Source organism: Crocodylus porosus, unplaced genomic scaffold, assembly GCF_001723895.1.
Source record: "Crocodylus porosus isolate Cpor-Errol unplaced genomic scaffold, CroPor_comp1, whole genome shotgun sequence".
Taxonomy (NCBI): Eukaryota; Metazoa; Chordata; order Crocodylia; family Crocodylidae; genus Crocodylus; species Crocodylus porosus.
In genome coordinates, this window is record NW_017728886.1 from 182785673 (window position 1) to 182804695 (window position 19023).

Sequence of the window (19023 nt, forward strand, 5' to 3'; positions counted from 1 at the left end):
AGGAGACTAAACGGAAGATCTAGTTCCTGTAAGGAATAAGATAATTCAATATGTCTCTACAATAAAGATGAAATTCACCCTAAAAACCAGAAATTTTAATACAAAAAGGGTGCATCTACACAAGATGTGTTAATGTGCATTAGCCTAATTTAATGCACATTACAGTCATGTGTCTATATGTGTGCACCCTTAATCTACATTAAAATAGTGAAATTAGGCTAATTGTGCCAAAATTTGACACCTGCAAATGCAGGTGTCAAATTTAGGCACGATTAGTTAAAGTGCATTAACGCATTTAGAGATGCAACCCTGCACTAACTATAGTGCCAGATCTACCCAGCCACTAGAGGCACCTGCCAGGGCTGCAGGGATTTGGCACTAGCTTTAGTGCCAAGTCTCTGCACGTGTAGACGCCTGCCAAAAATCACTTAATGAGCATTAGCCTAATGCACATTAAATTTAGTAGTGATAAAATGCACAAGTAGACGTGCTCAACATGTCTTAAATGAGGTGTGTTGTGTTCAGGAGCCTGATTTTATGCTCCATCTAGAAGTTGGTATTTCCAGCACCTCTCATTTTACTTGATCTGTTCAGTACTGGATCTGTGGGGTAAGCCCTACCTAATCTTACTAATAAGGCCAGTCTTATAGTGCCATATTTGGGAAATAAATGAGGGAACGACTAAACATTCACAGTTATTCTTAGCTTAGGAGAACCTACCTAGAGTATAGATATATGAAGGTGTTTGATACAGCATGTAATTATGGTACATGATGCAAACAGGTATGCTGCAGGCCCTAACTCTAGAATGGCCCCAGAGAATAGGTGATGTGATATATAGAAAAAAAACATTCTGTCTTTAGAAGTCATGAAGAACTCAAACCAGCAAAACCTTTCTACCATATTCTTTTGCTGTAAATATCAGTTGAGGTGATAAACTGAGAGGTATAAGCCTACTGCCATTTTACAAGATATTTAAAGGGAGTCAAGAAGCTAGCCTTCTTTTTGTGGCCAGAACCACACTGGTGAATCAACATCAAGTTCTGGGTCAGGAGTCAAATTTATCATGCAGTTATATTAACTAAGGAGTACAATACCCCCAAAGGTGGTTTGACTTGGCTGCTTAAATAGCAGAGATCAAATTAGACAAACTTGTGGTAATTTGGTGACCAGGTATGTTTTCTTTGAAGAGGATGATGATCTCCTGAATGTGAGTTCTGTTAACCTTTCCCCTTACAAACCCTCTGCCCTTTAAGTAGCAAATACAACCTTTAAAGGGTGAAATGGGATGAGAAGTGATACAGCAATTTCTGCCAGTCTGCCAGCCTGAAACAAGGCCGATTTTTCTTTTAAATGAGGTATTAATGTAAGTGCAGTATAGTGGGTTAGAAGATCCTTGTTTCTGTATGGAGTTGCACAGAGTAACCCCTCCTCTTTCCAAAACTCATGGATATAGCATAGTTACAGTAATAAGCAAAATATGGAAGTCAAGGTTATCTGCATTATTTTTAGGAAATTCTAAATACATAGTAATTTAAAAGGAAGGCTTAAGGTGAGAGGGAGGAGTGACTCTAATGCGTATAGTATATCCTGAGGTATGAGTAAAAGTCAGATGAGATCATATAATCCTCATACCTTAACATTGTATGTAGTACACTTAGGGTGTTTAGAGATGTTTAGCGCACTGCTCTAACTGATGGTGCTTTACATGAGGCCAGGTGGTGGAAGGGAGCTGCCCCCCCTTGCCTCACAGGCCAAGCCCGTCTCCCCCTAATACCACAGCCAGGGTAGCTGGGGGAGTGGGGGAAGCAGAAGGCAAGGGGGGCTCCTTTCCCTCACCTTCTGACTAGGCCTCTTGGCAGTGGTAGCACTGCCAGTTGCTTTGAATGGCTACAGCTGAGGGAGGGGAGGGTGGAACAGAGCCCCCTTGCCTCACAGACCCATTCTGGCTCCCCCCAGTGCCCCAGACAGGGTAATTTGGGGGGTCCATGAGGTGAGGGGACTCCATTCCACCCTGCCCCCTACCCCAGCTCTGGTCATTCAAAGCATCTGGCAGCACCATGATCGCTGCTTCCTTCCTTTACCCTTCCCTCCCTCACTGACAGCCCCAGCTCTGTGCAAAAAATTAATCTGAGAGGAAACACAAATCCCTAATGCAGGGGTCTTCAACCTTTTTTAACAAGTGTACCCCTTCTGCTCAAATTTTCAGCTCATGTACCCCTTTATATTTTTTTCTTGTTTTTAAAGGGTGGAAGGGGAGTAAGGGAGGGAGTGGGGCTGGGGCAGGCACTGCACAGGAGTGGCTCCCACCTCTGCATGCACCCCAGTGGAGGCCCAGGAAGGCAGCTGCTGCTGCAGGCTGGACTCTGCACCCTGCTGCCATCGCCCGAAGAGTCAGGCAACACCATTGCCTGCTGGTGCCGAATGGGCAGGACACATGCACACATGCATGTGCACACACACACACACACATACACACAGATGCAGACACACAGAGACACATGCAGATGCAGGCACACAACCCCTTCTCCCAGCTGGTAAGTGTGTGGGGGGGAAGGGGCGGGTCAGGGTAGAGGGAAGGGGCTGAGGGTGGGCAAGATGGAGACCCCTACAGTGCAGGAGGAAGTAAGGCAAGGGCAGGGGTCAATGGGCTCTGGGCTGGGCTGGGTCCTGAGACAATAGGAGCCTGGCAGCTCCCATTGTGTGGCTGTCAAGGGAGCAGCTGGGGGCTCCTGGAGCCCTGCAGGGAGAGCAACTGCACTGACAAAAGCAAACCATTGGGCCCAGGGACAGATTAATCAGGCAGTAATAAAACTTACTACTACTTTCAGGCACCTGCACAGACATTTGCCATCGCTGTCACCCTCACAACCACTGTGCCGCTTTCACACGGTCAGTCGCATGTGCAGCTCCACCAGCTGCTGACTGGCCTCACATTGGCCAATTGTACATCACTGAGGGTGGGCACAAAACACTCCCCTCCGCATCTTTCCATTGGAGTAACGGCCAATCTGGAGAGTGAGCTGGGGTAAGGGGTGGGGAGGCACTGTGGTGTGCTGCATGCAGCTGGTGCCCAGAGTGTCTGTCTCTCTCCCCTGGCTAAGTATGCCATGCTGTGACAGCATGGCCAGGAGGGGCTGGGGAAGCACAGGGGAGAGTCACACTTTGTTCCTGATCAAGCCTCATCAGCGGCTGCACAAAGTGACTTAGGCCACAGTATGAGAGTATAGGAACGTGATGAGATGCTGCTGCTGTGCCCCAGGGCACGCTCTGTCTCCGCCCACCCACCAGCCCACCAGCACGTACCCCCTAGGACCTATCCAAGTACCCCTGAGGGTACGCATACCCGTGGTTGACAACCCTGACCCTAAGGCACTCTGCTTTAGAGTACCTTAGTCTATTAGCTCATTTGACTAGGCTTAATTTTTCACATGACTGGCCACTTTAAAAGCAGTCTGGAGCCATGCACATGTGTTACATCATAGCTGTTGAGTGCTTTCAGGGGCTGAATGTACAAAACATGTTACTTGCGTAAGCACCCGTAATCCAATTTAGCCATCTCTTTCCAGCAAATCAAGAGATTGTTTAATATCCCCATGGATTTTATTGGCTACTGTATTTTTATCATTTCATTTCTCTTAAAGCACAGCTTGTTATAAGGGTTACTATTTCCTTTTGGTATCAACTGAAGTATTAGGGCTAGTAGTAACTAAGAGAACATACACACAATACTGTGAGCTAAGTATGCACAAAGGTATACAGCAAATTATTTTAAAGTTATTCCCTATGTACCACTACCAGCAGTTTTTATATTTGAAAGCAGTCATAGCAAATTTTAACAAGAGGGATCTTTTTTTAAAAGAGGACCTTTAATATTTTAAACATTTTTTGCCTAAGGACACTTCGCTATTATCACAATTCTTTCAGGGAAGACTTTAGCATTAGATATTTCTAATCCTCAATAGGTGATATAATTATTGGTCAAGAGGAAGGGAAAAGGAGAGGAATGAAAAGACAATGTTGTTGGAAATCAGCTCTTTCCAGCAACATGTAATTTACATATATGTACCTTTATCTCTCAAGAAATTTAATAGGAGAGTTTTTCCAGTTATACAAGTTGGAAAAATAGCCATTTGAAAAATATCAGTACTGCCTTAACTAGGCAAATATCAATAAAAAATTAAGCCAAAGCCCCCATCAGTCCCCTCCTGAGAGCAGCTCCAATGTGGAAGGTGCAAATTCTCTGAATAATCAGTAATAACAAACCAATTAAACAGCAATGTCTATTATAATAGTTCCTAGAAATCCAGAATAAGGGCTCCAATGTGCTAGACACATAACAAAGTGCCTGGCAGAATTAATGATTGTCTGAATAGAAAAGATACAGCAGGAGGACAACACCAAAAGCATAGAAGTGTAGCAGGATGTGGCAATAAAATTAAGAGTTGAGCTGAAAAAGAAGATGTCATATCCTGTCAGTGTTGGGTGGGAGTGATTTCTAGGACTCCTGGCAGAGGAAGTATTGAAATGAGGATAAGATGTCAGCTTTATGGAGGAGGTTTGCTCATCCAGAGGGCAGCTAGCCTGTGAGAATGTGTGGATTGTGACATTTTCTCAACATGCTTGTACCCACATGCTAATGGTTCTCTCAAGGATGAGATCAAAGGAAGGAGCACCCATCTCTATTTAAAAAAAATTAAACTTCAATGGGAAATGTCATCATATGTCAAAGAATGGCTGATGTAAAGACAGTGATACTGTGTTTCAATGAAAATGTTCTGATTTAGCTTTGGATTTTAAAACTAATATCTTTTTGGGTTTCATCTCCACAAAGAAAAAGTTTCATTATAATTTATAGAAGAGAAAATATATGGTCCAGAATAATGATAGAATCACAGTGACTATCCCTGCAAGTCACACAAGGAGAGACTGAAAGAGCTAGGCAGGTTCAGATAGTGGGAAAGGCGCTTAAGAGAGGACATGATAGCAGTCTTCAAATACTTGAAAGACTACCACAAAGAAGAAAGGGAAAGCACCTTTCTCTCTTGCTGCAGAGAGGAAGACACAGCTTGAAGATGTAGCGAAGTAAGTTTAGATTGGAAATCTAGAAAAACTTCACTGTAGTGAAGCAGCAGAATAGACTGCCTGGGGAAGTTGTGGACTCTCCATCACTGGAGGTGTTCAAGAAGAGATTGGACAGTCACTGGTCAGGAGTGATGTAGGCTTAGCTATGCTTATGTTCTAGCATGGGTATTTATCAGGTTTCTGGCTTTTGCTGGTTGCCCCCATGCCCCCACCCCCTTTTCTGCTACATGTGGTTTTAAGCCTTCCAAGAGGCATTGGGTGTTGGCTACAGCCAAGGCTTGGGACTTTGACTGGGGTGTACTAATGCTCCTGCTGGGACCAAAGCCAGAGGTTACTGGCTAGAGGGACTTGCTCCTCTGCTCAGACTGATTGCCATATTTGGGACCAGGAAGCAATTTTATCCCATGGTCAGATTGATATGGAGCAGCTTTTGCCTTCCTCTCTAGTGAGGGGATGGTCCTCTGCCTGGGACCTCTTGAGTACATATTGACAACATTTTATGGAAGCAAAATATTAGCTGCTGTGGTTCCCCTGCTTCACCTGTGGCAGGTTAGGGTGTTAGGTCTATGTTGTTTCAGGGTTGACAGTTGCTTTATGTAGAGTTTAGATTATGATTTGTATGGGATGTTTTGAATAGGGATTATCCTGCCTCGGGCAGGGGGTTGACTTCTGGAGGTCCTTCTGGCCTTACTTCTTTATGACTGTATGATTCTATGCAAAGAAAGACAAGTCAATACAACATACAGTGCATATATAGCTTTTTCAAGCCATTAAACAGATAGTGTCCCAAATCCTGAAGTGTTTAAAATCTAAAGCTCTGACCCTGCAATCAGGTCAGCCATTATAAACCCATGACTTCTTGTGGAATCTCCAGGACTAGAAGTGTTTCTGCTAATAATCCAATTTCAGGATTAGGGCCTTTATAGGTAACATGCAAATATAAGAAAGGACAACTAAAAGCACTTGTAGCAAATAATGAAATCCGTAGGCATCTTGTTAGATTCACTGTTTTACTTGCAATCATAACAAATACCTCGTTTATTCTAACACTTCTTAGAAGGGAGCTCATTGCAATAGACTTCGATTTGAACACATGCTGGGTGCATCTACACGAGTTGCATTACTGTGCATTAGTGTAGTTTACTGTGCAGTAAGCATGTGTGTCTACAAATGTGCACACTTACTGTGCAGTAAAAACCTTTAATCCTGTTTAAATTTGCTACATGCAAATGCAAGCAGCAAATTTAAGTGGGATTAGATAATGTGCAGTAACACATGTCTGGATGCAACCTGGGACCCCAGCCACAAGGGGGCTGGTTTGAGGCCAGCCCCAGGGCTGTGGATGAGGAGCCTCCCCTGGTCCAAGGCTAGGCTGCCTGACTGGCAGCATCTGTCTGCAGGCTATAAACACCTGCAGACGTTTTGGGCTCTGGGGCAGGGAGGTTGAGGGCACTTCAGGTCCCTGAGTTCCCCTAGGCAGGCTACAGCCTAGCTGTGCCTGATTGCCAGCACCCCAGCACCGCTGCCTGGCACTGCGTTGCCACACGGCTGCCGGGAGATTGCTGTCCAGGCCAGCAGGGTACTGCAAGGTGCTTTGCCTTTGGCCAGGCCTGCCAGCCCCCAGGGCCAGCTGATGGCAGCTTCTGGCCATCAGGGCCAGTGCTACCTGCCTGCAGCACACCCCCCAGCAGCTTGCTCTTCACCTGCAGGTGCTGTGGGGCATAGCCTTTGTCACGGCTGCTAGTCTTTTGCCGTGCCCCTGCACTGGCATTTCTGGCAGCTGGCCAGGGTCAGCAACACTGGGATAGCTGCATGGGTGCCCAGAGAGCCAGCACGGGACCCAGCATGGCATCCTCCTCCTCACCCAGGCCTGTACTCACATATTTGCCCACACTCATGCCCTCCACCCAGGGCCACAACTGGACCAAGGAAAAGACTGGTGATTTCATGGTGCTGTAGGACGAGGCAGAAATGCAGCACCAAGTTGAGTGGGGCAGCTGGTCCAATGCCCACATTTATGAGGCCCTGTCAGGCCAGATGTGGGATTGTGGTCTCAACCAGTCAGCGCAGCAGTACTGCATAAAAGTCAAGGCCTTGCAGGCACAGTGGGTTGCCGTGACCAAGCACAATCATTATTCAGACCATACTGGTAAGTCCATGGCCTTTATGTAGCAACTGACAGCCATCCTGGTACCCCAGGACCCAGGTTGCAGCCATACTATTTTAGCAGCATGGGCAGGCTGCCTAATCCCCTGCCTTGGCCTGGCACCTCTGATGACATGCCACTGGAGGAGGCTCCCTCAGGCATGCAATTCCCCATTCTGCCAAGGTCCCTGGCTGCAGTTTCCACCAGCAGCTCAGGAAGCCCTGGCCAGAGCCTACCTTACAAGCTCTGCAGCCCCAGAGTTAGTTATGGGGTGTGGCTGGCCATGACACCACCAGCCACCACCAATACCAGCTCCTCCCGGGGGGAGGGGGGAGAATGCAGCTGGACACCTGCACAGTGTGCCCCTCTGTCAGAGTACACCACCTGAAGCCAAATGCCATTCCTACCAGCCAGGCCCAAGAAGAGCCACTGGCCACACCAGTCCCAGCCATGTGATAAGGCCTGCACTGGGGGAGAAGGTCCCCCCAACCCCTGCCCCTGGCCCCAGACTCTGCCCCCATCCTTGCCCCTGTCTTTGCTCCTGTCCCTGCCCGCCCTTTCCGCTCTTCCTGCCCGCACCCCCCCCACAGCAGTCGGGGAGGCAGGAGATATAGTGCAGAATATTATTGAGCAGTCTTTGTCCTAACAGCTGGGTGGGCACAGGCCTCTCACATGCCAAGGAATGCATCAGTGCCATCAGCAATGTCCTCATCAGCAGGGGACAGGGATGTGTGGCACAGCCACAGGTAGCCCTCCAGGCAGCAGGGGAGGTTACAGGGCAGCCCAGGCCTGCCCTCTGTGCCATTGTAGCTCCAGGTCCTGTACCAGGTATGCAGGTGTGCTCAGGGCACCATGGCAATCAGTGGCTTGTGCATCACCCATGACATGTACAGCAGGGGCATGCTCATGGCACAGCAGAGGTTTGAGGTGGGGCAAGAGGCACGTATGCTCTCATGTGGACACGCCCTACATGTGTAGATGCCTGCCTGAAAATGCTTACACCAAAGTATTTTACACCAGCGTAAACTTAGGCCAAAGTAAATGCATGTGTAGATGCACCTCCTGTATCATAATATACATTTCAAGAAATGTTCAATTTCATCATGGTCTGTGTTTTTGAAAGATAAAACTACAGTTAAATGTGAAGTACTGCATTAGCAGACTTTTTACTTTGAATGGCTTCCCCTAGCTGAAATGCCAGATGTGCAAGGCAGGACAGGAAATGTTTGAGATTGGAAGAATTTTATAACAAATCCCAGTCATGCCAATGTTGAGCTTCCCCTAGCCTGATCCTTCATATTGGGCTCGGAGCAGCTCTGTCCCAGGCCCAGGGCTGCCCCCAGCCCCCCCACAGATTCCATGCCTGGGACTGTCAGGGCCAGGTCCAACAATCAACTGATTGTTAGACATGTCCCAACAGCTTGGAAACATGAGCTAACCTGGATCTGTTGGGGCTGGGTCCAAAAATCAGCTGAGACCTGGGGCTGTTTGGGTCTAGTCTGATAAGCAGATGATTCTTCCTTGCCTTGGGATAGCCCAGCTGTACACATTAATTTTAAAATTCCTTGGGCACCAGGACCTTGGGATAGAGAGCCTCTCCCCCATCATGGGGTTCCTGCATCCTGGGACTTTAAAAAGCATGGGTTTAGCCCAGCAGCCTACAACCCCACATTTTTAAGTGTCTTGTCCTGCAGCCCCTGCAGGAAAAGTTGCTGGGCTCTGAGGTTGCCAGGTTCTCAGTGGCTGGATCCCCTTGGCTCCTTTTGCCAGGGAACCCTGCTAGCACCTGAATTTTATCACCAGGACATCAGAATGTCTCAGCCTTGATGCTGACCCCCATCTTCATAAGTTAATTTCAACATCAGCATGGGGGTACTATATGTTCAATTTATGGCACCAGACAAACAAGCCATGAAGACTTTCCATATTTTTGTGGAATAAGTTTGTGGCTGTTTTGCTACTTTATGGAGCCATAAATCAGCTCAATGTGGAACACTGTTACTATTTATGATGGTATTAATACATTAACCGCACCATAACTAATATGGAGTCTGGGTGTCATCATTTTTATGACTATTCTGACATCATCTTTACTTTCAATAAAAACTATCTATGCATTGAATTTAAACTTGATTTGGCCAAGTTGGAAGAAATACTTTTTCTTTTGTTTTGTTTGCTAACTTAGGGATTTTCAGAATTATTACTTCTCCTTTGCCCATTTAAAACAATAATACTATATAACAGTGCACTTCACTGACTGACACATTAGGAAGTGATAAGAGCTGTCTGATGAGCAATGCCATTTTCTCCTAGTTTTTAATATTACACATATATAGTGAATGCTTCACTGCATTTAGAATTTTATTAGAATTTAGTTAGAATTTTCACTATGAAATATTTTCCAATCTTAAAAGCCTCTCTCTGTTCTTTCTCCCCCTCCTTCTTTTTGCCACTGTAGGGGGGTTTTTTTTGTCATTAATCATAAGATAACAATGAAATTATTCAGTTGATGTTACTCATTTTCTCATTTTAAATTGTATCAGGTTAAAAGTTCATTCACTGCAATTTAGCACATGAAACATTTCACTGGGGAATCCAATATGTACCAGTATGGTTAGCTTCTGTAAAAGGTTCAGAGACTTGAGTTTTACGAAGGAAGTGTCACTGTGAATTAATGGGACTAGATTCTGTCAGTATCTCTGCAATTGGACAGAAAGTGTTTTGCAAACGACTTTAATTTCCTGAGATTTTTTTCAAAGCTGTGCTTAGAAGACAAGCAAAATTTACTATTTTGTTAAAATGCAAGGAATTCACTGTATTTACATTTAATTTTGAACATTTTAAACATTTTGAACTTCAAATATTATCTGTACTAAAAATGACACATTTCTGTTTTGTGTGACTGTTACCAACCTGTAAGTACTACTACAGTAAGATATCTAGTATCATTGTTTATAATAAAGGAGGGAAATCCTTTGAGTATCATTATTCATGTCTTATGCTAAAGCAACGCTAGATGTTTCTGGTAAGGATAAAAAAAGTTAGAAGGACAGCTAGTCTTGTCATGCCAAACAAAGTTGTGTCTAAATTTTGACAGGGAAAGGATCTAACGCACCATATTAGTAATACAGACAGGACCACATTAGCCATCTGGATATTACTCCAGATCAGAATGTGTGTGAAGGAAGGTCAAGGTGAGCTTAATATTTTCTGAATATACATACAGCATAATGATTCAGTTAAAAAAATCGAGAACCTTACAGTGACAGCCTCTTTGTTGTACAACCTGGGAGACTAGTTGTAAATATAACTTTAATGGAACACTGATTCTTCAGAGTGGGTTTTGCATAACAATAATAATCTCATGAGAGCATCAGTGCGACTTTATGGAGACCCTGTTATGATGTGAGATATATGAATATGCATTGGCAATATTACTTCAACTGAAGCTTGTCAAGGCTGTGGTTACAGTGACATTGGAAGGTCATTTGTGAGATTTAGGTTGGCATAATGATGAATGCTTTGGAGACTACTTGAGGTTTCTATTATGATGCTATGATGTGATTGCACGAGAAAAATATTTCATTTCAAATCTGAACAATTAGAAAAATCTTTATACATTACAGGCCATTACAATATATTTTGGTAGTAGAATTATTTCAAGATCATTTTCACAAGAAATAATGTGAACAGAAAATTAGAATGGCTAAAGGGGATTTTGGAAAACCATTTAGTCAAGGACATAAAACCAAATAGAAAAATATGCTTTAAATATATCAGGAAGCCTACAAGAGGACAAGTTGGTGTACTGGAACACCAGGGTATAAAAGAAACAATTACAGAGAACAAGGAAATTACAGAGAAGCTAAATGAATGAGTTCTTTGCATACGTCTTCACCATCAGATTACTGGGGAAAGAACTGCCCAGACTCATGCTTCTGAGGTATTGCTAAGGACTGAAATGTCAAATGAGGTTGCAGGAAGAAACTGACATGTAAAAAGTCATTAGGAGCTGAGAAATAGTCACTCAAGAGGGTTGAAGAAACAGCAACCAAGTGGCTGAGCTCCTAACAAAAAAGTCTTTCATTAAAATGAGCTATTATACTGAAAGGACTAAAGCAAATGTTCTATCTATCTTTAAGAATTCTGCTAAGGGAGCCCGAGGAACTACAGGCAATGAAATGTTACTTCACTACCAGGTGAAATTGGTTGTAGTGATAAAGGAGATCATGATTGGATAACGAGAAACCATCATAATTTTTTTAAGGCAACAACATAGTGGATAAAGGAAAGCTGTTTGACGAACGTTGTGTGACCTATAAAAATCTTAACAATAGATGACTTTACAAGAGATGACTAAGGAACAAAGTACAGGTTTCCCTTGCTTTATGCCGGTTCTGTATATGTGAATTCACTCTTACGCGATGACTGTTTTTGTACCAAAAATTTGTTATATGTGAAGTAAATTCACTCTCATACAATTGCTGTGGTGGAAGCCCGCAGTCAGCTGCTTTTTGTGGTGCATTGTGGGAGTGATGCACACCAAAATATAGTCTCCTGTGTGAATCTGTGCTCCTCACTCATTGTCTGCGACACGTGTTTCTCTCCTTGCCATCCCCATTATGATAGTACTCTGTGCTTGTGTGTAAGTACCAAAATTATCTTGAAAAAGTGGTAGAAATGGGCCTGGGGGTCAGTACAGTCAAAGTCTTGGAACGTATCCCAATTTGTTACATTGTAAAGTGGATTGTCTTTATGTGAATTCAACTTGTGTGCTGTTTTCCAGGAATGCATGCACACCGTAAATTGAAGGAAACCTGTAGTCACAAAATGATAGGTAAAAATATCACCATGGATCATACACTAGTTAGGGGCATGTATAGACAAAACAATATTTCCCATTTACGCGAATGCAACTGCATTTGTGTTTGCGTGACCTGGGATTTCCTGCTGCTTTAAAGTCCATTTAGTGCCTTAAACTAACACTGCTTGGAGATGTGTTAATTTGTGGTGCTCTCCATTTATACGACTCCAACTGTGGATTTGTTTGTGCAAACAGCCAGAGACTCCAAAGACTTCTAATTAATCCCCTTTCTCACAAGGGGGGTGCTATGTTCTGGCCTTTAGCCAGTAGATGCTACTGTGTGTTCTTTTTTACCCTCCTCACCCCTTCCTCCTCCCTCACAGCACGCAGTGGAGTGGCCATAGGTTCAGGTCAGGACAGATCCACTCAAAAAAATTATTATTGTTTCAAAATGGGGGAGGCCAATAATCCCTTAATTTTCTACCCTCTCTTAATTCTTCCACCCCTCCGTCCTATAGTGTACATCCTCCCACCCCCACCCATGTACCCTCCTGTCCTCCTGCCCCCTGCCCATGTACCCTCCACCTGCTCCCTTACACCTCCATCGTGTGCTGCCACTGCAGTGGATGTAGCTCCTGATGACAGCTGCAGCATCACTGTAATGGTAAGTTTTTTTGCCAGTAATTTGAAACTTTGGAGTGAGTGGTTACATGACTTCCTTCAATATTGCAACCTTCTGAACTTCATTGGATTCCATTTCAAAACCACAACAGAAAAAGTCAAGGGGCAGGACCCTGCCTGCCATGCCCAACACCCAGGATATGCAGTGTCCTGGGTGATATTTAGGCAATATGTCACACAGACCTTGTGTGTGGGGGGGGGGCAGAAGGCAGGGGGAGGCCAAAGCCTGGTGTTTTGACTGTACTCCAAACCACCCTCCTCTTCCTCTTTTTCCTTTTTCTCCCTCCTTGAAGAAAACTTTTATGGGTGGCAACCAACCCATTAATAGATGAAGAGAGTGAAGAGAAGAGTGAAATATGTTCAGATTTGCAGGGTGCTAATTTTTTTTTTACATTTTGTATGTATTTTATATTGTTACGCTGCTGGGGAGGAAGCTCCCATTTTTTTAATACAGTGTTTTCAATAAAGTGTTTTACTCTTACTCTGTATATGTGTCATGTTTTCTTTGGGCTGGGTGGGTGGTTGGGTTGGTTGAGATTAAACACACAGGATTAAAAGAAGTGGCTAATTTTGTATTTTTAAAAAGTTAATAATAGGACTTGTGAAAAACATTCTATGAAAATTTTTTTTCAAAATGACCTATTGTCGAATAAGTTTTTCACAAAAAAGTGTGAAGGAAAAAGAAACAAATCTATTTTCTTTTGGACTGCAGCTCACAAAATAATTTAGGTTAGGCAAAACTAGAGAAGAGTTAGAGGAACTTCAGTGTGAGCTTGCTGCATGAGCACATGAAAAGTAGCAGTGATAATTGCAGGAGGATTTTGAATTATTCATAAACGTAACCACATTTGAAATTATCTGTAACCACTCAGGAGAACCCTGGATATTATTATAGAGAGATCAAATAATTGTTGCTTTATATGCATAGTTGATCAAAAATACAGACAAATTATTAGGATGCCATAGGAATGATATGGCATAAGGTAGAAAATATTGAAAACATTACCCTGCATTTAGAAGAATTAATATATATTCTCCCCTAAATACTATATCTAGTTCTGCTTTCAGGAAAGGATGGATCAGAAACAGGGGACTTCAAAGATGTCCTTCTGAAGAAGAAATAGTAAGAGGCCTGGAAATACTTCAATTCAAAGAGAGACTAGAAAGAGTTTGCTTTGTAGAAGAGATGCATAATGAAAGCTATAATGGAAATACACAAATTAATTCACTGTTCCAAGGAGGTAAATCAGGAACTCCTCTTTATGACACAATAATGGGGGAGTCAATGAAAATCCAAAGTAGGAAACTTAAAAATCTATAAAAGGATTATATATATTCACTTTTAACAGAATGTGTGGAAATCAGTATGAATAAATATCATTAAGGTCAGAGATCAGTAGGTCTTGTTATTCAGGGTTTATAAAGTTATTGACAGCATCCACATAATTATTGTTATTAGATAGGCCGTAAATCAACCACTAAAAAAATACAGTTTAGAAAGAAATTTCCCCTATAGGGAAGATATGCCATAATTGTTCATGGCAGGGTTTCTTTCATCTTTTTCTTTTACATTCTTTCTTGCACAGGCCACTTTCAGGGACAAGCTAATGGATCATTTAATGTGTTTTGGCAGTCCTAGGGCTGAAATTTTAGCGCAATTAATTTAATGAGTGAAATTATAGGAATCGCCATTTTAAATGTCTTGGTAGTATGCATACCTCCCCAACTCTGAGATCTGTTGTTCAATTTTTATTCTATTCCCTTTAAAAGTGTATAATGACAACTATGACAAAAATTTATCTGTAACAATAAGGGCTGCAGATGGTGTCATGGGCTGGAGGTGGTACCGTGTATAGAATTTTCATTATAACATAAAAAATGAAATTGTCAATTCAGGTGATCCTATTATTAAGACAATAAGTTTCACAGCATGTTAAAATGTTAGAGTTTTGACGAATCTACAAAAGCCAGAAAATACTGTGATAAGACTTACAGAACAGCCATGCAGTTCTCACAGAAAATGGAGCAGCAGCATGGTTCTCTGTCATGCTGAGAGGGAGTTCATTTATAACAATTAATACTGAATTTGCCACAAAACTTGAGCTGCAAAGCACCTTAATAAATATCCATCTTTTCCACCATCACCCTTTAATTCTTTAGAAGAACATTTGAATTGATTTTTATTCATGCTCATGTACAGAAGCATTGTATAATTCTATTTTCTATGGTGAGAAATATTTTTGCATTGCTGAATACATTTTCATCGAGGCTATCACTGGCAAACTGGTTTTGTAAATGCTCACAGCTCAGAAAGTTTCCACTCAGTATTTTCAACAATAGATAAAACAGTAGATAAAACAGTAGATAAAAATCCAATAGTAGATAAAACATTTTGTAAGAAATACTCTTGAAACTTCCATAGATTATTCTTCCATTGCTGACCTTGAATTCTCACAAATCATCCTTGTTAAATAGTCAATATAATGTTTTACATAGCACCTTTCATTCCTAAGAACTTCAAAGCATATTGAAAATGTCCTGCAGCCTGATCAGTGCAGAATGATCTTTCCATCTTACCCTTCACAGTGCAGTGCTCCTGACAAGAAGCCCTTCATAGTAAGTTGCAACATTCTGCACCAGCTTAAGTTTGTTAACTGGTTTATGGTTTAACCTCAGTGTACGCCTCTCATTTCAAAAGCTGAATAGTGAGGTGACATAAGCATAGGGTTAACCCCCCAAAAGAATACTCACAGGGCACATCCACACATGCAAGCACACGCGCTTGCAGCAGCTCAAATAGAAGCAGTGCAAATTTGAGCCAGAGCGTTTTGCCTCAACACACATGCTTGAACACGCACTTTGTTGTGGAGCAAATTGTGCCACTTGGGGCAAAATAACCCTGCCTGGTTCCTCCTGGATCTGCAGCCAGGGGGAGCTAGACCCTGGGGCCAGCACCTGTGCTGTCCCCAGCAGTATAAAAAGCTGCCCTAGCCAATAGCTCAGGGTTACTTGACCTCAGGAGCTTCTGGGGGCCTAGGCAGTTGGTATCTGGGGACACTAGCTTTTGTGTCAGCTAGACTGCTGAAGCAGCATCCTAAATTCACTTTTTAAAATACCCCAAAATCCACTTTCTTCCACAATTAGAACAAAAGAGAGAGAGAAAGGGGGACAGATCAGATGGACAATGTTTTATTGTTCTATTTACAATGTTAAAAAGTTTTGGAAGCCTATCAGTGTCTCTAGCATCATAATAAAATACAACCTAAATATTTATACGTTTTAATGTTTGCTTTGGCTTTCTGTATCACATGGTGGGTGTGTGATGGGGGGATGTGAGGTTTGCAGGAGGGGGTGGGAAGTGGGCTGGGGGGATGTTGGTGGGTGTGGGGGGATGTGAGTCACTATGTGGGTAGGTGTGGGGGGACTGTGAGTGTGGGGACTGCTTAGGAGCGGGTGGATCCCTTGCATGAACATCGCATGCCCCTGATGGCTGGTGGGGCACAGTGGTGCTGGCAGCAGTGGGACCATGGTGGCAGTGGTAAGTGGGGAGCTCCCGCAGACGCCACCGGCACTGTTGGCAGCAGGGGGAGGGATGGTGAGCACCGAACACCCACAGACACCACCAGCAGTGACAGCGGTGGCCAGCGGCGATCGCTAACTGCCTGAAGACACCACTAATGTCAGGGAGTGGGGTGGCAAGCGGCAACCACCTACAGACACCACCAACAGTGTTGGCAGCACCTTTTTTGAGGGGGTGCACCGCCATGTGCAGGGAGTGCATGTGCACCTGCTATGCATCGTCAATTGTTCCCTATCCCCCACAGGGCAGAGTCCCACCACCCAGCAAATGGACTACCCTACCTGCAGGGTCCCAGGCCCCCCCCCCGCCAGGGGCTACAGCTCCCTCCCACCCTCTCTTGGTCTCCAGCCCCCTGGTTATGCCCCTGCTCTTCTCCAGCCTCTGGAGGCTGGAGATGAGCAGGAGAACAAGCAGAGTGTATTGGAGAATGAGCAGGAGGCTTGTTCCCCCCACCCCTATTGGTTCCCCTAGCTCCCCATTCATTTTCCTGCTCTCCATTTAGTCCCCACATCCACCATTCATTTCCCCTGCCCCCTGTTTGTTTTCTCCATCCCCGTTCGTTCTCCCTCCTTCCCATTTATTCCCCTGCTCCCCACTCATTCTCCCTGCCCCCTGTTCATTCCCCCCATCTCCTGTGCATTCTCCCCATGCTCTGTTCATTCTCCCAACTCCCTGCTTGCTCTCCCAAGCCCCCCATACTCACTGGCAGTAGCAGAAAATGAGCAGCAGGTTAGAGAGAACAGGGGAAGTCTCCAGCTTATCTCCAGCGGCTTGTCTCCAGCCTCCTGCTGGTCTCCAGCCTCCCTGCTCCTTCCCCTGCTTGTCTCCAGCCTTGGGAGGGAGCAGGAGGCTGGAGACAGATCCTGAAGACATTCCTCTGCTGTCTCCAGCCCCCTGCTCCTTTTCCTGCTTGTCTCCAGCCTTGGGCTTTTTCTCTCTGGTTTCTGTTTGACCCCTGGATATTTTCTGTCTGTGCTGCAAACTTACAGCGCGGGGAACATTATTGCATTCCTGTACATGCCTCTTGTCCTGTCTCAAAGGGGTTTGAGGTGGGACAAGAGGCACGTGCATGCTTATCTGGACACGCCCACAGGGTGCATCTAAACATGTGAAGCAATAAACTCTGGGGCAGTTTGAGCCAGAGTAAAGTATTCCTGGGTGCAGTGTCTACATGTGCACCTGGGTGGGTGAGATAACAAGGAGCAAATTTTCTTGCAGTGGAAAGGAGCCATTGTGTTTCCCCCTCTTTCTCCTCCTCCAGGAACCAAGGCCCTCTATTTCCTTGTCATTTGACGTCTTGCATTTTGTGTCTTTTTATATTTCACCAACCCGTATTGTTTGTTCTGCTGTTTGTATTTTATATTTCATTAACCCTGGTTTTTGTCAATGATTGTAAGTGTCTAACCTTCGTGGAATCCTGCCCCCTTGGGGCATTGTAGTGTCCACTATACCCTCTGATTTATGGCTGTTATGTTCCCAGTATTAAAAGTTTTATATGGTTAAGTCCCCATTGGTGGTCTGGCTCTCCTCTATAGTGGGAGGAGAGTCCCTACACCTCCCACACCACTTGTGCACCTGCTTTGATCCCTTCAGTTGGAGAGGGGGTACCTCTTGGAGTACCACCTGGGTTACAGTTAATTACTCCACAGTAAGATAGTATTGTCCCCAGCTATCTTACTGAGGAGTAAATTAGTTTACTGAGGTGTAATACTGTCTTGCACGGAGTCAGTGACACTTTATTCCACAGCAGATTAGCCTGCTCCTCAGTGGGTATGTCTATACATTCATTAATGTGCAGTAGTTACTATGCACTTAGTTTACTACTTACCTAATGAAGTACTAACTAAATGCACAGTAACTACAGTTACTGCACAATAGCACTGGCAAATGGTTTGTTTGCAATGCTTACTACACAGTAGCCTAATAACACTGTGCAGTAGCTTATTAGCCCAGTTGTTGACCATCACATTACTGTGCAGTGTTATTAGGTTACCATGCAGTAAGTTTCTCATTGTGGATGCTCTCAGTAAAGTGCACCTCATTCTCCTTGTTAGACAAATACTTGCAATTTGAAAAAGGGCAGATACATAATCTTTGAAGTATCTTCTGGTTGCTACACTTAACCAATTACACTTACCTACGTTTTATAATTGTCTTTCATGTTCTAGTCTCAGACATCAGGTAAAGTCTTCAACAGCACTTCTTCATTAAAATAAGAATGGCATATGGCGTGTCGTCTTATTATTATCATATTGAAAGTGTTTCCTCCCATTTTTCCTAACCAAGCAACCTGTGCAAATGCTCCCTTTACATACTGAATATGACAAGAGCCTTCTGAAGTCCATCAGAAAGACTTCCTTTCTACTTTTCAGTTACAGATACTGAACACTTATACCAACCTTATAGGTAGTAGAGTTTTTTCAGTTATATATGTTTCAACCAAAACGTACTTTAATATTATTTATACAATTTTAGTATCTTTAAAATAAGCTATTGGCAGTATATCCCTGTTATGTGGTGTTATTCTTTTTGTCTTGTACATAATTTTACCAATTAGCAGCATATTTTATAATGGCTTTCCTGTATCAGCTTAATAAATCTATAATTCATAGTCTGTAGGGTTGGAAGGGACCTAAGCAGATCATCGAGTCCGACCCCCTGCTATGGCAGGAAAGAGTACTGGGGTCAAATGACCCCAGCAAGGTGTTCATCTAGCTTCCTCTTAAA

The 19023-nt window shown here is 43.7% G+C and overlaps 1 long non-coding RNA gene across 1 annotated transcript in view; it reads right to left on the reverse strand.

The window, feature by feature from the left end:
- Positions 1-254: 254 nt before the first annotated feature.
- The window catches only part of LOC109324811, a 23074-nt gene continuing 4305 nt past the window's right edge, over positions 255-19023 (reverse strand). Inside the window, exons 3-4 of the long non-coding RNA XR_002105013.1 lie at positions 15495-15497; positions 255-396 (exon numbers count right to left, since the gene is read on the reverse strand). This is a non-coding gene — a long non-coding RNA (uncharacterized LOC109324811). The remainder of the gene's footprint in view (positions 397-15494; positions 15498-19023) is intronic.